Below are 19,543 nucleotides of genomic sequence, written 5' to 3' on the forward strand. Positions count from 1 at the left end.
TCAAGAATGACTTCTAAGAATGTGAAAATTTGGATGATATTTCGGAGTCAGTACAGTGTTAAAGAAATAATAGTCAGGATTTTTCTACATTTGATGAAGGACATCATCCCTCAGAAATAAGAAATTTAGTAGGACACGTAAAGAAAATGATCTCAAGGTTTTGTTTATTTTTTGTGTGTCCATGTTTTGTTTGTTTGTTTTACTTATAATATTACTTCTATGACCATGATAAAATACACCTATTTTTCCTTTTTCTATAGCTCATGTTTGGTTTTTGAATGTGTGTTCTATTTTTCCATTTTCTGAAAGAAAGATATATATATCTTTTTCTCACTTTCTTCTTCCTTTCTCATTTACAATTTTTTTTAATGTTTATTCATCTCTGAGAGAGAGAGAGAGAGAGAGAGAGAGAGAGAAGAAGGAGCAGAGAGGAGCAGAGAAGAGAACATAGAATCCGAAGCAGGCCCAGGCTCAGAGCGGTCAGCACAGAGACTGAAGCATGGCTTAAACCCATGAACCATGAGATCATGGCCTGAGCCAACGTCAGACACTTAACTGACTGAGCCACCCAGATGCCCCTGTTCTTCCTTTCTCTTAACTTCCATATTAATATCATCCCTTTGTACTGTAGTATATCTACTTTTTCTCTTACTTTACACTTTCTTAGTTTAAAATGTAGACTTAATTTCCAGTTTGGGATTTTACAGCTTTCATTTCCAGAAGTATTATTTTGTTCTTAAATCTAATTGATCAAATTATTTCATAATTTCAATGGCTACTCATATTACTTTAAACTTATTAAATTCACAATTATTCATGATCTCTGATAAATCCATCTTAGGTCTTTGTAGGTCTAATTAATGGCTTGTTATTTCATTATCGAGAGTCCACTCAGAGAAGCAGATCCACTAGAAATTGTGTAGAATAAGAGATCATAATAGCAATTTGGCATTTGAAATTATGAGAACTGGTAAAGTATACTGCCAAATTCCCAACATCTATCCTTGCAGTTTTGAATGACCCATAGCAGGAGGGAATGGCACTGTTTTCACAGAACCTCATTGGCACCTTGCCAGGATTTTAGATGATTGATAGATAGATAGATGATAGATAGATGATAGATGGATGGATGGATAGATAGATGATAGATGGGTGGATATATAGATGATAGATGGATGGATGGATAGATAGATGATGGATGATAGATGGATGGATAGATAGATAGGTGATGGATGGATGGATAGACAGATTATATATGGATGCTAAATGGATGAATGGATGGATGGATGGATAGATAGATAGATGATAGATGGATGGATGGATGGGTAGATAGGTAGATGATAGATGGATGATAGGTGGATAGAGATAGATGATGGATGGATGGATATATAGATGATAGATGGATGATGGATGGATGGATGGATGGATGATGGATAGATAGATAGATAGATAGATAGATAAGAGATAGACAAACACTAAAAGAAGAGATGCCATGGGAGCAGAAGCTATGGGACAGGCTGCTGCCTATGCCAACAGACGTCATCCTGAAGAGAAACGGAACATGAGTAAGCCTATGTTTTGACCTTTGGAGAGTAAGCATCTACTGCACCACCTTCAAATCCCATGCAGAGCTTTTGTATGTCTATGACTAACCAAAAGTAGTATAGAGAAGGAAAAGTATAGAGAAGGAAATTATGAGTCCTTATTTCTTCTTGCCTTAGGTGGCATGCTACAAAGCCATCAGAGTTACGTATATGGGCTCTCATTCAAGGAGGCTTGCTTACTGGTGCTTTGTGGTTTTTGTTCAGGAACCATTGTTCTTGGTGCTTTGCCCTTGAGGCTTCTCTGAGGCTTGGGTTGGTTTGCATCTTAGCATTTGTTTGGGCTATAGAGATAATGAGAATTCAGGATTTGAATGTTTGGAATTTGAATAATAGATTTTTTTCCCTTTTTCTTCGTTTTATCAAAAGTCAAGCCTAAGTAGGCAAGTATTTGCATGCATTTCATTTTCTTATTCCTAGCTACCCGCTGAAGTTTCTATTCCTTAAGGATCTTAGCTTAATACACACCATCTTCTTTGACCTCTCAATCTGCTCAGACTACTGACTTTCCTTCTGAATCCAGCTCCAAAAATGCATTAAAATACATGCTCTAATATGCCAAGGATTAGCATATATCCCCATCCTGAAACACAGTGCTTGATTATTCTTCTGGATCAGATTCACAAAAATCTGTTACTTTCCCAACAGTTTATCAATGAGTGATTTTAGATAATCCAAGATTAGCAACATCAGAAAGTCATTTCCACCCAAGTGTTAGAAGAACAGAGGGATAGGATGGCAATACTGATGCCCAGGGGCCAATCATGTCTAGGAGATACTAAGATACAAGCTGCTATCAACAATTCTGCCCAAAGCTGAAAGGCGCAGAGAGAATAGTTTCAGTTCTTCTCTTCTCCAGTTTTCTAATGCTGCCATTCATTGACGTAACCCAGCCAGAAGCTAGCGGGCCCAGCAGTGTGGGCTAGGAGCCTGGACTATTCTGCCTCCTCTTTAGAGAGCAGAGCACAGAAAGGTTAAGGAATGAATCTAAGGACAAAGGAGCCGAACGGCCTGCCCAGAGCCTTAATGTAATTTTATCTTCATTCCAAGACGTACAAGGGATCCAACTATATTTGGAACCAAATCTGTGAAGCAGTAAATTTTACATTTACAACTTTGAAATTTGGTGTGATTATATTCATTTTGCAAATGAGGGAGAAAAAACCCTGAGGTTCAAAAAGGTTAAATATCTTGTCTGAGTTCATACCGCTAATTTATAATAGTGCCTGGAATAAAGCCTCCTTCACCTTTCAACTGCAGTGTCTTTGTTTCTTCCTTTTTCTTTTGGTTAACATCGCCAAATAACCCCAATTCCAGATGACTGGTATTTTAGCCCCATTGCCACAGAATCTAGTTCAAGGTAAACAGAGACACAAGTTACACTTGAGACTGCAGTAATAGGTTGCAGGTACTGTTCCCAGCTTTATTCTTGGGATACTCTCTGGGGAGATTATGAGACCCTAAAGACAAGTAATGTTTGTTGTACAGGTATTTGCATCTACAGGCGCCTTTGATCCTGACTACATATGCAAATACCCAAAAGAAGTGAGCAGTGGTTCCTCCTAGTAATTGGGATCCTCCAGAGATTTAATTAAAGCAGAATCCAAGTTCATCTGCCTGCCACATTCTCCAGAGGCTGGTATCTATGCTGAACTGCATAGCAAATCTGCCAGCTATTCCCAGGAAACACTTGGCAGTGGAGAGTCGAATTCTATTCCCAGTGATGTATGTAAAGGATGGGGAGAACAGGAGTCTCAGTTTCAATTGTTATCATGGCTTTCCTGTCTAGGTAAGACAGCGAGATAGGCAGCCGCTCCTCCATTCACACACTGCTTACCCTTGACTTCATGCCATGATTGTTCTCCTGAATGCAGCATCCTTCGTAGCATGTAATCAGTCACTTGATTGGCCTGATCTAGTCTCTTCTGCAAGGAATGTGATTAGAATATCTCAGGGGTTCCTTTCCATTTTGAAAGCTTGTGACGCCAGGCTACAATGTGCTTTGAATTAGACTTCAATCTATAAATAATAATGCATAATTACTACTACTGTGATTAGTGCCGCTACTCCTGAGACTACGCTACTAAAAATAACAATGATGTAAACTGCTGTTTAAATAATGATGTGTAGCATATCCATTGCTTTCATCAGTAGCATCTAATTTTATTTTTCCAATAATGCTGCAGCTCAGCAAGGTTGGTGACTCTAAGGCCAAAGACAATGAACTGATGAAATGCTGTTGAACCCTACTTGCATGAACTGATGGAGACATCTCTGTAATATCAATTCAAGGGAAAATTATCCTAGAAATTATTTGAGGGAAAATTATTATAGAATGAAGGCAAGAACATTTCGTCTGATACAGAGATTTTTGTTTCACAATACGAATATATTGTTATCGGGTTTCCTAGAGACTCACAGGTCACAGGGCCTTCTTCATGTTAGCTCTTTGCTTACCCTGGGATGTCTTACTTCCACCTTACTTTTTCTTGGCTTGCTCCTTCTTTTAATGCCAATCTCAGCTTTAAGGCATCTCCTCATACTATTTATTATTACCTGATGATTTGATATCTATCAACCTTCTATCTTAATTACCACACTCCTCTTTAATACAACCTTAAAAAAAGCTGTGTAGTCACAGCTCCATCCCCAGAGCATAAAACAGTGCCTGAAGTGTAGCAGAAACTTGATAAATATTTTGTGACTTAATTACTAAGCTATAAAATCTATACTCGAAGAAATATCACTGAAAACATTTTATATGATCTTTATTTTAATTAATTAATTATTTTCATCTTAATTCAAGTTAGTTAACATATAGTGTGGTATTGGTTTCAGGAGTAGAACCCAATGATTCATCACTTCCATATAATCTTTATTTCAAAATGGGACTTCATCTGCTATAGTTAATTAAATTTTTCTAAAATAAATATGTCATCATCAGACACAGAAGAGAAATATTTCTTATAATATGGAGTCACAGGACTCTTGTTGGAAAGCCTACACTCAAATCAAAAGGGTTTTCCTACATGGCTAACATTAGTAGATTTCACAAAAGAAATATTCAGAGAATTAAGCTAGTCACAAAAAGACACTTACTGTATAATTTCACTTACATGAGTTATCTAAAGTAGTCAAATTCGTAGAAACATAAGGCAGAATGTGGTTATCAGGAGACTGGTGGAGGTAGGAAAAAAGACATTTTTGTTTCATGAGTATAAAGTTTCAGGTTTACAAGATGAAAACATTCTAGAGATCTGTTTCACGATAATGTAAATATACTTAACACTGCTGAACTGCACACTTCACAGATTTACACAATACTGTTATTTGCCTTCTCTAGCATCATTCCGTTACTTAAATCCATTATATATTTTGGGGACATATTAAAATGCAAATGCACATAAATTAATGAGCAAAGATGGAGATGAACACATATCAGATTATAAATGTACTTTGTGGCCCAAGAGCCCAGCAGGTTACAAATGAATTTGAACATGGCTACGACTATGTCACATGAGACAGCAATTCAGTACTAGCATTATTAAATGATTTTACTTTGCAGAACTGGGGCTTCCAAATCACCGACCAATTTAAACTATCTTAAATAGTCCTCCATTGTCTTCAGGATAAATTCATTCTTGGTTTGCCTATAAATCTGAGCCCTCCACAATCGGCTTTATAATTCCAACCTCATCGCCCGCCGTTATCGTGCCCACTCTTCCCAGTCACCTCTGATGCTCAACTGCATTCATGCCTTGCAAGTTCTCAGTTCAAAAGCCTCCTTTCCTTGCTGTCTGTTAGAGCAATAATGTCTTTCATTCCATTCTCCCATCTGTTTAAATCTTACTAAGAAGGGACTTCTTCAAATCATTTCCTTGTGAAACACTTCCTTATGTGTATTCCTCTCCATTCAGACATACTCTACAGAAAAGTTACTTTCTGTCCTAGACCCCAAAGACCTACCAAACTGCAGAGGGGAATAAGGGCAAGACAGTATTTGGCCTGGTGGGTGACTCAGGACTCCAAACACCAATGTTTTCCTTCACTAGTAGCCACTCTCCAGGAGATTCTCATGATAAATTATTTCAATAGCAGACACCAAAGTCCTTCCGGAGAATGAGTTAACTTCAGGTATGAACCTATCTCAATACTCGTGGAATAGAAGTTGAGTTTATGAAAGCCATAGCAGGGATAGCTAATAATAAATTTGAAGTTATCTGTATTGCTAAAATATAAACATTTCTTCCATCCCTAGGTTATGTCCAATCTACTAATCATCTATGATGCTCCCAAGGGTTTGGCATGAGCATGTTTGTATGAATATATATGTGTATGAATGTCTGTACCTACTTATTTTGAGAATTTAAGGGAGTTTTGACCTTCATACTTGACTCACATGGTATGAAACTTGGTATGAAACAACACACAAATGGGAGTCCAGATCCACAAGTGACCTGCGGAACAGAATAACCCCAACACCGAATCTTTGGCCTTATTATAAAAGAACATGGTATTTTCAAAAGGCATATAATAGCCATACCAACAACTTTTTAGTTTTATGTTCTTGGAGGACCAACATCTGAACCTTAAGTAAAATTTTATAATAGTATTGGGTATTTTTATTTGTGTTCTTTTTGAAAAAGAAATTAGCCATTTTACTGGATGTGTACCTAGTGCTGGTTTTGATTTGCATTTATATGATAATTAATGATATCATTAATGACGTGACAATTAATGATCAGTTTCTCATGTGCTTATTGGTTATTCTCATGCCTTCTTTGGTGAAGTGGTTTTTTTTAAACGTTTGTTCATTTTTTTAAAACGTTTATTTATTGAGAGAGAGAGAGAAGGAGAGAGAGAGAGAGACAGAGAGAGTAAGGGGTAGAGAGAGGGAGAGAGACAGAATCACAAGCCAGTGTAGAGCCTGATGCGGGGCTTGAACTCAGGAACCATGAGATCATACCCAAGCTGAAATCAAGAGTCAGATGCTTAACCAACTGAGCCACCCAGGTACCCACCCTTTGGGCACCCATTTTTTAATGTATTGTGTATTAACTGACTGCATTTTTAAATGTTCTTGTATTAATATAACAATTTTTATTAGATATACATTTGGCAATATTATATTTCAGGCTGTGGGTTGTCTTTTAATTTTCTTACGTATCTTCAAAGAGGCAGAAATATTTTATTTTAATGAAATATGATACAGCATTTTTTTGTGTGACTTATGCATTTCGTATTCTAAGAAAACCTTGCCTAGCTAAAGGTCACCATATTAGTTTTCTATTTTTCAATAGAAATAACCTCAAATTCAGCAGCTTAGAACAACAACATTTTGTAGTTAGGTAAGTTAGAAGTACAGGCACATTGTGTCCTGGCTTGCAGCTCAGGGTATCACAACACAAAAAACACAATCATAGTGAGGCTATGTTCTCATCTGCAGCTGGTGGTCTTCTAGACTCCCACATTTGTGGCAGAATTCAATTCCTTGCCGAGGACTGAGTACCCCATTTCTTCACTGGCTGTCAGAGAGGAAGTTTCTCACTGAGTTTCTAGAAGTTGCTCAAATTTCCTGCTGCTGACCCTCTCTATTTCCAAAGTCAGCTTTGGGGAATCCTCTTTACATCAAATCTTTTCCATCTTCGAATCTACTTAACCACAAAGAACCCAGATGCTTTTAAGAGTTCACTGGATTGTGTAACGTCTACCCAGGATATTTCCTGATGCGGGGCTGGAACTCACGAACCATGAGTTCATGAGCTGAGCTAAGAGTCAGACGCTTATTCTACTAAGCCACCCAGGCGCCTTATCCTATTTCACTGTCTTACATACAGTAATTTTATATTAAATCTTTGTATCAGATAGTTCATTTACTTTTCTTCACAGAAGTATTTGGGCACTTGTAGGTCCTTTATATTTCCATAACAATTTTTGAATCGTCTTGTTATATTTTATAAAACATGCTGAAATTTTAATTGGGATTATATTGGAACTCTAGATCTATTTGGAGGTATATGATATTTTCAAAATATGGAGTCTTATAATCCATGACTGTGGTGTATATCTCTCCATTTGTTTAATTTTTCTTAGCAAAAATGTTTTTAGATGTCATTGGGTGATTTTTCTATTTTTTTTACACTTATGCCTAAGTATTTCCAATTTGTTGATGTTATAGTACATGGATTAGTTTATAATTCAAATTTCCTATGGCCTGTTGTGTATAGAAATATATTTGATTTTGTATATTGTCAATTTTCTTAACTTATTAATAGTTACAGTAGCATTTTGGCGGATGCCTGAGGCTGGTTTACATAGGCTATCACATATGCAAATAGAGCTTTATCTTTCCTTTCTGATGTATATATATATATATATATATATATATATATATATATATGTATATAACTTTTCTTGTTGTTTTTCCTTATCTTATTTCCCTGACTAGGGAATAAGCTCTATGTGCTTATTTCCAGTAGCACATAGAGTAGAAATGATGAGTGAGTTTTCTTTCTGTTTCTTACGTTAGGAAGAAAGCTTTATTCCTTTATCATTTAGCATTATGCTAGCTGTATTTTAAAAGATGGTTTTCTATTGGGTTGAATAAATTCTCTTGTTTTTCATTTTAATTTTTTAATTTTTTTTTTACCTTTTCAACTAATGGAGGTTGATTTTTTTCAAATGCTTTTTATGTATATATTAAGGAGATCATATGGTTTTTCCTTTCTAGTCTATTCATATAATGAATTGCGTTGATTAATTTTCACATACCAAACCAACCTTAAATGCTCTAATAAACTTCTTGCTCAGGATATAATTGCATTATGTAATCATATTCATTATGTGATATATATGTATGTGTGTATATATATATATATATATACACACACACATATACATATATACATACACACATATCATACATATTTGAATTTGTTTCACTAATATTCTCAAGAATATTTGGGCTGTTTTATGAAGAAAAATCATAGTTTTCTCTTTTTGGTAATAGCTTTGTCACGTTTTGATATAAGAATAACTTTGTAAAATGAGTTTGGAAAGGTTTTGTCCTTAATCTTCTGGATAATTATTGTAGAATTGGCATTATTTGTCTTTAGATGTTTTATTGATTCTACTATTGAAACCATTTGAACCTGGGGGTTTCTTTGTGGAAGAACTTAAACTACAAGTTCAATATATTTAGAAGGTTCAAAACTACCCAGTTTATTTATTTATTTATGAGTGAAATTTGGAGATCTTAACTTACAAATTTATCTTTTCCCGTATTATCATATTTATGGGCATAGAATTCTTAATATATACATATTTTCCATTTACTACAGGATCTACATTATGTTCCATTGCTTATGTAAGCTGTATTTAATATGTATCTTTTGTCTTTTTCTTACAATTAATCTAGATAAAAGCTTATCAAAGTTATTTATATTGTCACACCACCTTTGGTTTCATATATTTCATTATTATTTAAAAATTGTTTTTTAAATGTTTATTCTTGAGAGAGAGACAGAGCATGAGCAGGGGAGGGGCAGAGAGAGAGGGAGACACAGATCTGAAACAGGCTCCAGGCTTTGAGCTGTCAGCACAGAACCTGATGCAGGCTTGAACCCAGGAACCGTGAGATCATGACCTGAGCCAAAGTCGGTCATTTAAGCTTAACCGACTGAGCCACCCAGGCGCCCCATATTTACTCTATTATAATTTTAATGATTTCTAAGTTAATGAATTTAGTGGCATAAAACAATGTATATTTATTATATCACTGTTTCTGTCATTCAGTACTAATTTTTTTTTCATTTTTCAACCCTAATTATTGTTTTCTTATTTATATATGGCGTGCCATATATTGAGTAAGTTTTTGAAGTTAATTCGCCTTTTTACAGTGTTTGGAGGTATAGTTGGCTTATGTTAAATTCCATATACTTAATTTTTTTTAACACGTACTTATTTTGGAGAGAGACAGAGTGCATGCATGCACGCATAGGGGGAGGGGCTGAAAGAGTGAGACAGAGGATCTGAAGCACTTGCTCAAGCAGATGTGGAGCTCAAACTCACAAACTGTGAGATCAGGACTTGAGCCGAAATCAAGAGTCGGCCATGTCATGGACTGAGCCTCTCAGGCGCCCCTAAATCACATATACTTAAATTTGATATGTAGTAAAATCTTGGTTTGGGAACATAATTCATTCTGGAAGCATGCTTGTAATCCAAAGTGCTTGTTCATCAAAGCAAATTTCAAGAACCTTTGGCTCAGTGTGATCATGTGTTGTTCTGCATCACGAACTACTCATATTGTAAGACATCACTTGTTTATCAAGTTAAAATATATTAGAAATGTTTGCTCAGCTTGTGGAACCCTGGCAGAACAAATTACTCACAATCCAAGGCTTTACTGTATTTTGATATAGGTATGCACCTGTAAAAACAGCCTCACGATGAAAATAATGAAAAAATCTCTTTACCACCACCTCACCTCCAGACAAGTGATTGATCCACTTTCTGTCACTCTAGATGAGTTTCCATCCTCTATAGTTTATATAAATGGAGTGCAGCTACAGGTGCTCCTTCTTGTCTGGCTTCTTTCATTTAGAATAATTATCTTGAGATTCATCCATGTTGCTTTGTGTATCACTAGCTCCTTCTTTTTTATTGCTGAACTCTATTCCATTTATAGATATGCCAAAGTTTGCTTATCCGTTGACTAACTTATGGACATTTGGAGTGTTTTCACTTTTTCGTTATTCTGAATAACGTTCCTGTAAACATTCACGTCTATGTCTTTGTATGGACATGTGTGTTTCACGTCTCTTGGGTGAGTTTGCAGAAGTGAGACCGTTGGGGCGGGTTACATGGTGAATTTATGTTTAACATTTTAAGGAACTCTAAAGTTGTTTTTGCACAATGGCTGCACCATCTTCCATGCCCAGCAGCAATTATGAATGCGCGGACAATTTTAAGTGTTCCCGAGGATGTGACAAAGCCATCACATTCACACATTGCTGGGTCCAGGGCTGTTGGTAGAGCCTCGCTGAATCCTCTGTTCAGGGTACACAACACTGCAATCAAGACGGCAAGCAAGCTGTGTTCTCCTCTGTAGTTTGGCATCCTTTGCCAAATGTATTCAAGTTGGAAGAATTCAGTTCCTTGTGATTGCAGAACTAGAAGCCACCCCTGTTCTTAGCCAGTTTACAACATAGCTGCTTGTTGTTGTTGTTTTTTTTTAAGTAATCAGGAGAGAGTCTCTGAACCTAGACCCTCTTTTCAAAGGCTCCCCTAATTGGGTCAGGTTCACTAAGATAGTTTTTTTTTCTTCATTAAATTAAAAGTAACTGATGGGGTATCTTAATTATAGCCACAAAATGTTCACCTTTGCTACATAAGATAATAATCCCAGGCATCCCATCTCATCACCTTTGCCATATTCTCTTAGTGAGAAGCAAGTTATAGGTTCAGTCCACACTCGAGGGGTGTGTATTATACAATGGCAGAAGTCATCGGGGGTAATTTTAGTATTCTATCCACCACACCCCCTTCTGCTCACTTGGAACCTAATTTGCTTTTTATTATTAACTTCTTGAAGTCTAAGCTTACACCATGGATTGAGAATTTCCTTCGCCTCCAATGCAGACATTTAAAGCTGTCAGCATCTGGGCACGACCGTAGCTGCGGTTTACGTGTTATGATGCACTACCATTTCATTTTCCTCCAGTGAAAATTGTTTTCTAATTTTTTCTTTCGAGTTATTTCTTGAGTTGGGGGTTTAGAAACATCTTTCTCAATATTATAACATTTGAGGAACTTCGAAATCTTTTTGTGATTAATTTATATTTTTATGCTATTGTGGTCAATCGCACCCCTCATAGGGTATCAACAATTTTTAATTGATTGAGAATTTGTTTTTCAGCCCACAACATGCTCAATGCTGGTGAATACTCTGTGCGCACTTGAAAATCATGTGTATTCTGCTATGGTTGTAGGAAGTACTCTAAAATTTTTAATCAGGGCCAGTTTGAGAATATTATCAAAATCTGTTCTATTATCCCTCAGTTTTTGCCTCTCAGATCTCTTGCCTTATCTTTCTGATGAAAACCCAGTAGAGGCACACGGAAAACAGTGGCGAGCAGGGCAGACCCCCCTGTAGTCAGAGGCTCTCAGGGATCATAAACTTTTATGCTTGCCTGCACTTGTCCTTTAAGAATTCATTAAAATTTCATTTGATTTTTTCTAGCCGGGTTTATGGTCGCCCCCTCTCCCACCAATGCTCTGCCAAAGGTGAAACAATTTTATGTGACCTGTCTCTCTTCAGAGGGGCTTTTATCACCTTTGGAATCCAGTTCACCTTGTGAACTTCACTGTGATGGAATTTGAAAAATGACTTTTCCCGTTTTTAGGACAGCACCGATCTTCTCTTGTGGTTTTCTACCACCTAAGTACGAGCAGAACCATAAAACTTTGGGGCTTTGAAACTGCCAGCAATGTTTCTGCACCCTCCCCAGCCAGGAGGAGCCTGGAGGGAGACTAGGTGGGCTCCCCACAGGCCTCTGTGCTCCTCCAAAACTGGTCCCCAGTCTGGCAGCTGACGGTCAAGTACGTTTTGAAAGATTGAAAATTCTCAGCACAATGAATACAAAAATGGGTCCTTGCTGATAAGTGATGGGAATGATAAATGATATGATGTTGGGAATCAGTGTTGTAAAAAGCAAACTAGTATTTATCCCACAAAATCTAATCCGTCCTCTGTCTCTAGGTAATTCCGAGGGCTTTTGTGAGGAGAAAGAAACACCTGTCACAGGTCCTACGGAGCCCTAAGGAACCACCTCTAAGTTGTCCACTGTCTTGTTGTTTGTGGTTTTCACGAGAAAAAGAAAAAGTGGTGCAAAGATCTCCAGAAAGATACATCCTCAGCCATTAACTCAGCAGCGGGGGAGGCTGGCTTGTTATTTAGTGAGTATCTGCGTGTACGTGTGTGTGCACACATGTGAACGTGCGTTGTGTAAGAGACAGAGTTCCTCATGGAATACTCAGTACCTAGTTACAAAACAAGAAAACACCTGTTAGCTTTTAAAGTGAGATACAACCCAGATTACATATTATCCGGAAACAGTTTATTTCTTCCATGGCTCTTTATAGTGCAGTGCGAATTACCATAAGTAATGTATTTTCTAAAGCAACTTTAAATGAAAACAATACTATATTATGAAATCTTATAAGCCTATAAAGGAAATAAAAAAGAGTACCCTAGCTTAGGAAGGACTGTAAGGGCCGCGGAGAGTGAGCCTGGAGTTTCTTCAAACCTTTAAGGCCAGACTCTGGCAGAAAAGACCTTCTTGTTCCATGAGCCAATCCAATCCTGATTATACCTTCTATGTGCAATTTGTTTAAAAAACCTAATCATCCTCTCCTGCTCCAGATATAACCTCTCCACCCCATGTGGTTTATATTATGTAAATGGAATCAGAAATGTAATAGCTCAAATTTGATTATCGCCGCTTGCTGCCCATGGTATCATTCAAAGTGCAGGTTGACACATGGGCTTCTAGTTTATGGGACCGCATGTCATAAGCATATTAGTTAAGGCAGTAACAGCTCCTGCTTGATTTTACACCAAAACTGGCAAAAGGCATATTTGTAAAATGTGCTAAGCGCCCTAACAAGTGACTTCCAAATCTCGGTGGCTTATGCAAGTTTCTTGTCTGCATCTCAGAGGTGGGTAGGTTGGCTGGGGGCGGGAAGGGTCCCGCAGGCCCCTCCTTGGGCTCTCCCCGCCCTTCACTGGGTCCTTTGGCTGATGAGCTAGAGGGCTTTCGCTGAAGACCTAAGAGAGGCGCAGAGAGGCCAGCCCGCTGCATCCGCGCTTGCGCACTTTCCACTGGGCACACCTGTCACATGGCCAGTCCTTCCAAGGGGATTGCAGAAAGCTGTCGCAGCACGTGATCGGGTCCCAGAGGGGTGTGGTTAATGGAGACACTTTTCCTGCAGGCCAATAAAATACGGACTTATCAGAGAAGTACCTATTAAAAATAATGTTTTACGTGGCCAGCGTTTTAAGCTTTTACCACAAAACATTGTCAAAACACAATGAATCACTAAGAAAGTGGAAAGTTGACTTCAGAAGTGGAAAATAATTTTTAAAACGGCACATAAAAAACTGTATTCAATACCTAATCCTCCAATCGTGTAAGTCACGGGGCAGTAGCCAAGTGGCAAGCAAATGAGAGATGAAAGGAAAATGCTTCCTTCTTTCTTTCCCGTCCTTGGTCCCGGGGGTAGAGTTTTCTAGCAAGTCTGCAGAGATGCTACAGATAATCACAGAGCCACTGCGGGAATTTGGAGTATTCACATCGCTACTGATCGGAGAATCCTTGAGAGCACACGTGTTGTAACCCAGCGAGACTATTCGTAAGGGAGAGTTTACGGAAACTGGCGGTAAGCACAATTGCCACAAGCCATGCGGGGCTTGCTAATGATTCACAGAGTAGAATCAGCTCCATGTAGGAGAAAAAGAACCCATTGCATCATATGTCTACCCTTAATATGAGATATTCTAGGTTTCCCATATGCATTGCTTTTTGTCGTTATTAAAGCACCCTAAATGTATTGTCATCAACATTATGTATCACAGATGATGATAGATTTTAGTAAAGGATGAATTTTTTTTACGTATTTCACCGCACAATAAATCTGAGGACACACAGAAGAGCAAAGTGTGAAATAGAATAAAATATCACTGATGATCCACTTCATGGACCCAACAGTTAGCGTCTAAGACGGAATATAGTTTTTCAAAATCCTTTTCTCTATTTTATTGTTGATTGCACTATCTGTTGAGGATGATCTTTTGAGCAGTCCATTCATTTTATTATCTATTTCCTCTGGTAAATTTATTTTAAACATTGTTAAAATCAATTTGATTTACTTTTATTTAGTGTATTACACAATTCATTAGTTACTTATCTTTACACAGAATAGACCTCTGGCAAAAAGAGGCACTGAGACCTCTATCCTAAACTCACCATTTCACAGGTGACTAAAAAAAAAAAAATGAGTCACGTAGATCCTGAGCTATAAGGATCCACAAATGGCACCTCCCATTTCCTTAGGCTATAAAGAGCACCTAAATGCCTCGAACTCTCCCAAGTTCCCAAGAGCAAAATGTCTACTGGGCTCTTTTTTTTTTTTTTCTTAGAATTGCATATTTAGTCGTGTTTCTAGCAATCACGCTGTGTCATTTACAAATGGGGGCTCATAAATATTCCAGCTTGCACTGTCTTGCGTATGGAGCGTTCACATTTGATGGTGTAATTTCATTTTGGTTAAGGAAAATTTTATGCATTTGGGATCCTTTTAGTTCCCAACATGATTAAACCTAGTGTTGTAGCTAAAAAGCTCTTATGGCAATTTATCACTTGTTGGCTTAAAGAAACTTTCATTACTTTATCCCGTGACATTGTTTTCTTTCCTGGTTGCACAACAGATTTTTCACTTAAAGACACTTTTCTCTTCTCACACTCTATCTCGGTTACTGCCCACGTCCTCTTTCCTTCCAAATGTTTTGTTACATTTTCCCTTGCGCCAGATCCAAGAGAGTACTTCTACGAAGAAAGAGACAGTTTCTCCATTTCATAATTCAACAAAATTCCTTAGTCTTCCTTTTGCTATGCACGTCTTTTACTAAAATGCATTAGTAGTTACAAAAGATAATCCGCTCACCCACAAACAATTGTACTCAAATACAAACAATTGAAAATAATCTTCATTTCCCAAAGGCCTAGCATATACTTTGATTCATTTTTGGTGTTTGAAATTAATTATTTAACTTAATGTTTGTGGCTTCTAACCTAGAAGAGTGCTTATTTTAATTTATAAAAAGGAAACTGAGGATATTAGGGCTTGTATAAATTTCCTAGAGTTCAAATCTGATAAATAGAAGCAAATTTTACTTCCAGGCTTGACTTACTCAAAATCTTCAACTTATTACCACCTTGCGATCTTGTCTGTCTCCAGAATGTCCTGACAGAAGTGTTGTTAGTAGAAAAAAAAAAGAGGAAAATCAATGATAAATTTAAGGAGCTGTGTCACCTATTATATCTATTAGTGCTCCTTTCTCAGACTATCACAAAGACTTGAGAGCTTCCTGTGCCCCAAATCAAGAAACTGTTTTGGGGTACAGGTAATGTAGCTTGCTGATTGCCTCATTATGATATCTATCTACTAATTTTAAAAATAGAAATGGTGAAAATATCTTAAAATATTTTATCAATAATTTTTTAAAGTTTAAAACACTTTCACAGATTCGCAGAAAAGCTCCTATGTTTTATAGTTCATTTTATCTCATTTTGTCTTTTGAGAATATATATGGTTTTCAGAACATACCTGGTCTAGTTTGTTCTCTTCTTTAGCAGAGTTACCTTATTCATTTTAAATACAGTAGAATCTATTTGTTTGTATTTGTAGTGTACCTGTTTGTCACCCACATTGCTGATGTGACTTTATTTTTGTGTATGAAACCCCTGGCATGATTCTAAAAGAACTCTATGCGGAGGAAAGCTCTAAGCAGCGTCCCTCTCTCATCCATTTTACCCATTGTCCCAAGCTCCCTGCAGAGAATCGAGTTCATTGGGTACAGATTCAGCCTCCCTGTGTTTCTTTTCTTGCACAAATATGCATATACAGGTGTATTTCTTATCCCAACGTTTTTGTTTGTTTGTTTGTTTTTTCTTACACAAAAAGTAGCACCCGACAGATACTCCTTTGAATGTTGTGCTTACTCATATCTGGCTTTTTTCACTGCAGCCTGTGGGCCAAATAAAGCCCATCACCTGTAAGCTGAATTTTTACCTTTTTAAGCATTGTAGGAAGAAAAGAAAAAAAAAATGTTACAGAGATTTAACGTGCCTAGCAAGCTGAAAACCTGACTATAAGTTTTCCTGCCCATGACTTAGCATACTTAATTTAGGCTCATCTGTGTTGTAGCTTATGCTTAAAGTTTATTCCTTTTTATTGCTGAATATGATTCCATTGCTTGGATAGATCACATCGTTTATCCATTTGCCAGTTGATGGGCATTCGTATTATTGCCACTTTGGAACTATGAACAACAATGGTTTTATTTCATACATACAAATCATTGTGGGTACATATGTTTTCATTTTTCTTTGGTGGATACCTAGAGGTGGAATTATTGGGGTTTATGGAAAATACATGTTGACTTTTTTTAAGAAAATCCCAAACTATTTTCCAAAGTGGCTGCAACATTTTCCATCCCTACCAGCAATATAGGAAGGTTTCTGTTTATCCATATCCTTGTCAATATTTGTTTTCTTTCTTTGCATGATTGCCATTCTAGTGGGTGTAAAATAGCATCTCATTGTGGCTTTAATATTCACTTCCCTAATGACTAATGATGATGACATTCTTCATTATTTTATTTTATTTTATTTTATTTTATTATTATTATTTTTTAATGTATATTTATTTTTGAAAGAAGAGGGGGGAGAGAAGAGAGAGGGAGAACACAGAGGAGAGGCAGAGACAAAGGGGAACAGAAGATCCAAAGTGGCTCAGCACTGCCAGCATGGAGCCTGACGTGGTGCTAGGACTCGAGAACTGCAAGATCGTGACCTGAGACCAAGTCAAAGTTGGACACCTAACAGACTTAGCCACCCAGGCACCCTGATGGTGAAATTCTTTAAGAGCACGTTTTTTTTAAAATGTTTATTTATTTTTGAGAGAGAGAGAACATGAGCAGGGAAGGGGCAGAGAAAGAGAGAGACACAGAATCCAAAGAAGGCTCCGTGCTCTGAGCTGTCAGCACAGAGCCCAATGTGGGACTCAAACTCATGAACTATGAGATTATGACCTGAGCTTAAGTGGAATGCTTAACTGACAGAACCACCCAGGTGCCCCTCAATCTATTGGGTTCTAAATTTTAATTTTTTAATGGTTTATTTATTTTTGAGAGAGAGAGAAAGAGAGAGCAAGGAGGGGCAGAGAGAGAGAGAGAGAGAGAGAGGGAGACACAGAATCTCTGAGCTGACACAGCTGTCAGCACAGAGCCTGAAGCGGGGCTTGAACTCACGAACCACAAGATCATGACCTGAGCTGAAGTCACTCGACCGACTGAGCCACCCAGGCGCCCCCAAAAAAGAGCACTTTTAAAGTACATTTGGGCTGGATGTCCTCTAGTTCTTGAGCAGAAAGAGTTCTTGATGTATTTTGAATACAAATCCTTATCCACATTGTGTGATTTGCAGTTGTTTCCTCCCGGTTTACGTAATGGCTGCCTGCAGAGGATCCCCTGCCTCAACTGTCTCCTTCGAGCAGCTTCCATTCCTGCACCGTCCATTTCCTGGAGAGCAGGTAAGAAGGGAGGAGAAGTACGTGTCTAGCCCCTGCTACCTTTACCTCCGCATATTCTAGTTATTTAGCGTCCACTTGAGTTGCCTTAGTTTTTTGTCGGGTTCTTCCATAGTCACTCAGTTGTGTTCATGCCTTGGGTCTAAGACTTTTAGGATCATGACACCCAAATTCAGGGTCGTGCGTTTTCTGTTTGAAGACTGAATATTTTCACACTTGTCCTCAGGCTATTTCCTCGCTCAAGTCTGGATTCTTCTGTTTCATGAAACTCAAAAGTATGGTCACGGTAACTGTGTATGTACTTATTTGTTAAAAATAGAGTTTTAACTTATTTTTATTTTTTGTTAGTAGGATTGTGGGAGAGTGAGTGGCACCTTTAAGAATGTTCTTCCTTGGGGTGCCTGGGTGGCTCAGTAGGTTAAGCAGCTGACTCGATTTCGGCTCAGGTCATGATCTCACAGTTTGTGGGTTCGAGCCTTGCATGGGACTCTGAGATGACAGCACAGAGCCTGCTCGGGATTCTCTGTCTCCCTCTCTCTGTCCGTCTCCTGCACTGTGTCTCTCATTCTCTGTCTCAAAAATAAATAAACATTAAAAAAATGTTCTTCCTTGACTTTCCTTGCAAAATTTAGGAAGGAATACTTTCTCAATAAGGGGGCAGGAGATGGGGTTGGGGGAAGGGAAGAAAGAGAGAGACACAGAGAGATGTGTGTCCAATTTACTTTTTCATTGTATGAAGCTAGTTGGTGAAAAGCAGTGTCTATCAAGTTTTCTCTTCTGTGTATTTTCTCCACTTCTTGTAGGTTTTTTGTTCTACCAGAAGAAATGCAACGGTTTTGAGTCTCAGAGTAAGAGCATATCATTTTCTTACGTGGCACTAAGTATTAAATTCGCATTCAGTAGTAGACTTGGAAAGATTCTATACAGCAATAAGTCATAACGATTTTAACTTTGTTGATTTTTCCTTTAGTCTTTATTCCTAGTTTGTTGAATAAATTAAGTTTATTTCTTCTGGTAGTGATCTGTCAGCTTTAATCAATTTTCATAAGATTTGTTTTATGTGAACTCCAGGGGCTTTACCACTACTATGTTTGTAGTTCATACAACCAATTACCTTGATATTAGGTAGTATTTACTTAATTAGAATTATAATAAAATGATAAAAATAAAACAATATTTATGTGTTTAGAAGTAATATGTGTTCCTAAATGGAATTTTAGACTATATTTATTATGCCATAAAATGTCTTAACATCATTGTAAATAATAGTGACTTAGTAATTATATAGTCCCTGGAGAAAACTGTATAGTCCCTGGAGAAAAATAAAAATGAGAGGAAATTGCAATCACTTTAGTAATTTGTGACCCAATAATTTATTGGAGTTTGGTAAGATTACAGATTAATATTATGTTTTTAGTTATTTGCAGGCAGAAATCTTGCCAAAACTATGCAAATAACAGGGGTGGTGAGAGGCTTAATATCATGTCCAAGCCTGATTGTATAGGCAATTTGAATATTAATTGGAGTAGGTAGGCGAAGTAGAACATCAATCTCATGAAGTCAGGTCACCT

Source organism: Panthera pardus, unplaced genomic scaffold, assembly GCF_024362965.1.
Source record: "Panthera pardus isolate Hobbes unplaced genomic scaffold, ASM2436296v1 HiC_scaffold_15, whole genome shotgun sequence".
Taxonomy (NCBI): domain Eukaryota; kingdom Metazoa; phylum Chordata; class Mammalia; order Carnivora; family Felidae; genus Panthera; species Panthera pardus.